We start from the raw sequence: 6,057 nt of genomic DNA, 5'->3' as shown, positions 1-6,057 counted from the left end.
ACTTTAAAAATTGCAATTTAAAAAGTTGTGACTAACATAATTGGTATATAATATAGTTACTTTCACTTTCATTTTGTAGAAGGAATACATGATCGCTTGTATATAAAAAAATCATCCATATGAACCTTAATATTCATTTTGGAAAGTATTCTTTACCCTTGTTCAGTTTTCTGGAGTTTTTGTACATTTAAGACTCAACTAACCCCTCAGAACCCTATTAGAAGTATAATTATAGCCTTTTAAAACTATTGCTAATCTTAAAATAATCCAGTTACAAAACTCCTCATAAATGGAATTTCACGGAGGCTTAATGGTTTGCTGGTTACTTTGTTGTTAAAGGTGGAGATAGAAATCTGGGGCTCAGGAATAATGATTCTTAGTTCATCCTCTTATAAAATTAGTTATAGTTGGGTGCTATGGCACAAGCTTGTAATCCCAGTAACTCAGGAGGCTAGGCAGGAGGCTTGCAAGTTTGAGACAGACTCAGCAATTTAGCAAGTCCCTAAAAATTAAAAAAGGGTCTGGGGATGTGACTCAGTAGTTAAGCACCCCTGGATTCAATTCCCAGAACCAACAATCAAACAAGCAAAACAGTTATATAATTTCCACCAAGGGGAACTCAGCTTTTAAATTTAACAGTATTCATATGTTGAAATACAATACAGAATAATTAACTTCTCTATCAGAAACTGCTGTTTACTAAAATCTATTTGCTTTTCTTCTGGGACACACAATGTGAGAAATGTAATTGATTCTTCATTTATCAGCAGATTCATAGACAGTTTAATAAGAGTTTATAGCAGTTTCTTTGCAGTTAGGTATGCATAAGTCTTTGCAATCTAGCCTATGAAATCAAGTGAAGTGCTAAATACCTGCCATATTTAGGACACAGATTAAAAGATGTTTGGGGCAGCTATGCCCTTTCTCCAGTGGTTGGATGCAAATTATAATGAGACTCTAAGGTATAGTGGGACCCTGGCTGGGCTCATCCTGGGTCTCCTAATTACTATTTAAGGAACAGATGACTGAGGATCAGAATTAATCTCTTGAACTGATAAGTGAGCAAGAAATAAACTACTGTTGAACTTGATTTTTAAAATTTTCTGGTGGATTTGTTGCTTTTCATTATATCTCATTTGGAATTCTCTCAGACTCCTCAGAATCAGAATGCATAAGTACCCAAAATGATTATTCCAGTAAAAACCATGCAGATGCTTTGGAGAAAAAGACTAGGGAAAAGAGGAAACTTGTCTCAAAAATTTCATCTCAGAAGTGAGGATATGAATGTAGACATATTTACTGTGTCATTACTAATAACCAAGACATTTTAAAGTCTTATTTTTATACAAAAAGTACAAGTGTAGATCTAAAAAACTTTGATTTTAATTTTTTTTTCATTTTTGACCTCCGTAAACTCTTTTAATTAAACTGTCTATGAATCTGCTGATAAATGAAGAATCAATTACTTTCTTAAGGAATGAGGGTTGCAGTAAGTGTATATTGTTGGTTTTGAAAGAACATATATTGAAAAAGTTAATAGGCTAGCATCAATGTCTCTAAGAATTTTATTTCATTAATACTTTAGCCTATTTTTCTTCATAAGCTATGAATAAATGCTGCTTTTTCTACAGTCATCGAGATAAGTGTTTATATTGGTAAGTAAACAAATTGGTTTTCTATTTACTATTATAATGCGAAATGAGCAATGAAGGTATATTAAATACATATAATATCTAAATATTATGTTGACATCTGGAATACACCCTATAAAATACTTACATGTACTCACATATTTGCATAGTAGGAGGAACTTCCAAAGACAGAAGATTTCATAGCGCTCACTTGTAATAACATCACACATACTTTCGGCTTTTCCCTTATATTTAAAAAATTCTAATGACATAGTGTTAAAATGCAATATGATATTAATTTCAATATTTTCTTAAATAAATTTTCTCCTGAAAAATTTGAAAAAGTTGGGGAGTTTAAATAGAAAAATTCAAATATTTATGTTATCTTAAATACATATAATGAAATTAATATTTGGTTGCTAACACTCAAATAACACTTTTGTTTTTATTTGTCTTAATAATGTAATAAAGTAATAAGCACCGTAAACTCACCTCTGAAAACCCAATTCATCTTACCAGGTATGACTATATTTTGTTTTCAATTGTTTTATAGTTATCTTAATTATACTCATTCACAATGTTATGATATTTTATATGTCTTTCATTCCACTTTTTTGGGGTCTCTTCTGTATTTTTAAAAATTATTTTAGACATATTGAAATCATTAATTATGATGCTTCCTATTTTCTTCATATAGATTTTATGACTACACATCTTCCAAAAGTACTGGTTTATTGCATTTTAAAGGTTTTTTATAAGTTGTTTCTACAATTATTATTTTCTAAGAATTTTATTATCAGCTAAATTGAGGTAGACTTGAGAAGCAGTAAAAATCATTTTAAGTGAGTTTCATGACTAATTTTAGACAAATGTATACAGTGTAGCCATATAATTACCGTTACAGTAAAGAAATAAAATATCACCCCCAAAAGATCAATTAATATCCTGTTGCATTACAACACTGACAATTACCGTTAAATTTGCTTATTCTAAAATTTCATGTAAGTGAAATTATAAGACGTGATTTTTCTTTGTTGTTTCAGTCTGATTAGCATACAATGGTTTTAGTAGTCATCCTTATTGTTGTGAGTAAGCAATTTTTTCTTTTGGGCAACCATGTCACCATGTACTTACCCTGTCACCTACTGAGGGATATTTGGCTTGGGAATCATCATGAATAATACCTTATGAATGTTCATGTATGATCCTTTGAGTGGGCATATATTCACTTTTGTTGAGAACCAGTAAATATCTAGGAGTGGGATAGTGGGATGGCTGGGTCATATGGTGAGTGGTGTGTGTTACCTTTATGAGAAACTGTCAAAGTATATTTCTAATGTGGAATTCATATCAGCAGTATATGAAAGTTCAGTCTTCACTCCTAGCCAGCACTTGATATAGTCATCCTCTCTTAATTAGCCATTCTAGTTTATTTATAGTGATATATCATTGTAGTTCATCTCTTTATGTATTTATTGGGCATTTGCATATTTCTTTTGTGGAATATATATTTAGAACTTTTCCTATTGTATAAACCAAATGGGATTTCTTTTTAGCAAGCTGTTAAGAGTGCTTTATATGTTTTATATATTTTATTATTACATATATATTTTCAAATTTTCTCTCAGTGTCATAGCTTACTTTCATATGTGGCTATGAGCACTAAATCATGGTTAGTGAGACCAGGAAAATTGTTTTACACTGCTATTTCAGTTTAGTTAATTTAAATTCAATATAGACTCATGAATGATGACTAATGTTTAGAAAGTACTGAACAATGACATTTTATCTAATCGCAAGTTGATAAGAAATGTTTTGATTATTCTTCAGCTTCAGTGTTATAGTTTCTATTACTCTTTGAAGAGTTACTTATCAATGTACTTTCCTCATTATCTCCAAAATGTGGGAATTTAAATTTATTTAATTGTGAAACTTTATCTTCAACACATATTTGAGGAATCATGATCTTTATATTCCGTATTTTAAAAACTATTGTTCATTTTTATAGTTCAGTATTTGATAACTATTTCTATTTAAAGTTTGATGAATATTCAAATAAAGTTTGAACCCTATAACTTACCTATAGGATATCTCTCGTTCTCTACCTATTAATTCATTATTCCATTAGGCGAAGATTATGAATTGTGTTATTAGTTGCTAGCTCTTCTATATTTCACCTTCCTCACTTCTATGGTGGCCTGTCAAATAATTGAGAGAGTTATTAAAATCTTGAGGTATGCTGACAAGGGTTTTCAAATTATTTCTTTTGGTATGTCAATAGTATTTACTTTGCGCTATTTTATTAATTTTCTTTACATATTTAAAATTGGTATAATAATTTGGTGAATTTTTATATTATATATTATAACTGTCCATCCCTACAAATCCTTTTCCTCTTAGATTGGCATTGTCTGGTATATCTTTTTTCATCCATTTATTTCACTTGTGATTCTTTTTGAATTAGATTTCTCTCTTGTATTCACCCTAGCATCTAGATTTTGTTCATTTTCTTAATATGTGTCAGTTATTTTCTTTTTGAATTATTCCATTGAGTTTTAATTGATATAAGATTGTTCTTTTCATTTTTTGTAATTCAGTTAGTGCTACCTTTCTGTTATGCCTTAATTCTATCATATTTAAAAACAACACTATTACTTTTACTCCTATAAGAATTTTAGCACACACTGATTTATTGGTTTCCTCATTCACTCCAACTCTGCTCTTAGATTGAGTTTTAGGTATTTAGTATTATAATATGTTTAAGGCAACAATATTTGCAATATTTGATCACTTGTCTTTACTTTTGGTCTAGCAATATTTCCCATATTTGTCCTTTTCCTTATTTCATACAAAAATATTTTCAGTTTACCATGATGGCCAGAGATGAATGACAGAATGACTAGATATATATTAAATTTTAACTCCAATAATTTTCTCAATGAAAATATGACAATATGACTCATTGAGAAACATTAGAGTTATATTAAAAATGCAGCTCCATTGCTAAACTTACAATGAAGTCTAAACATCCAGATATTAAAATTGTTTTTGTAGGAAGTCATCAAAAGCCTATCAACCAAGAAAAAGCCCAGACCATGATGGATTTCCAGCTGAATTCTACAAGACCTTTAAAGAAGACTGATCACAACCTCCTCAAAGTATTCCAGGAAATAGAAAAAGGAGGGAACCCTTCCAAATTCATTCTATGAGGCTGGTATCACTCTAATACCAAAACCAGACAAAGACACATCAAAGAAAGAGAACTTTAGTCCAATATCCCTGATGAACATAGAATGCAAAATCCTTAACAAATACTGCAAATCACATACAAAAATATATAAAAAGATTAGTGCACCATGATCAAATGGGGTTTAGTCCCAGGGATGCAAGGTTGGTTCAACAATCCAGAAATCATAAATGTAATTCATCACCATCAATAGACTTAAGTTAAGAATCACATTATTATTTCAATAGATGCTGAGAAGCATTTGATAAAATACAAGGCACCCCCTTCATGCTTAAAACACTAGAAAAATAGGAATAGTAGGAACATACCTCAACATTGTAAAGGCAATCTATGCTAAGCCCATGGCCAACATCATTCTTAATGGAGAAAAACTGAAAGCATTCCCTCTAAAAACTGGAACAAGGCAGGGATGCTCTCTTTCAACACTTCTATTCAACATAATCCTTGAAACACTTGCCAGAGCAATTAGACAGATGAAAGAAATTAAAGGGATACAAATAGGAAAAGAAGAACTAAAGCTGTCACTATTTGCTGATGATATGATCCTATATTTAGAAGATCCAAAAAACTCCACTAGAAAACTTCTAGAACTAGTAAATTAATTCAGCAAAGTAGCAGGATATAAAATCAATATGTGTAAATCTAACGCATTTCTATTCATAAGTGATGAATCCTCTGAAAAAGAAATTAGGAAAACCACTCCATTGACAATAGCGTCAAAAAAAAAAAAAATACTTGGGTATTAATCTAACAAAAAGTGGTGAAAGACCTCTACAATGAAGACTACAGAACATTAAAGAAAGAAATTGATGAAAACCTTTGAAGATGAAAGATCTCCATGTTCTTGGATAGGCAGAACTAACACGTCAAAATGGCCATCCTACCAAAGGTGCTATAACAGATTCAATGCAATTCAATTAAAATTCCAATTACATTCCTCATAGAATAAGAGAAAGCAATCATTACTTCATCTGGAAGAACAAGAGACCCCAAATAGCCAAAACAATCCTGAGTAGAACAAAGTGACACAGGAGTTATCACAACACCAGACATTAAACTATATACAGAGCAATAGTAAAACAAAAATAGCATGGTATTGGCACCAAAATAGGACAGGCAGACCAATGGTACAGAATAGAAGAGACAGAGACAAAACCACATAATACAGTCACCTCATAC

The sequence above is a fragment of the Sciurus vulgaris genome, assembly GCF_902686455.1.
Source record: "Sciurus vulgaris genome assembly, chromosome: 5".
Classification (NCBI taxonomy): Eukaryota; Metazoa; Chordata; class Mammalia; order Rodentia; family Sciuridae; genus Sciurus; species Sciurus vulgaris.
This window is presented reverse-complemented; position numbering follows the sequence as displayed.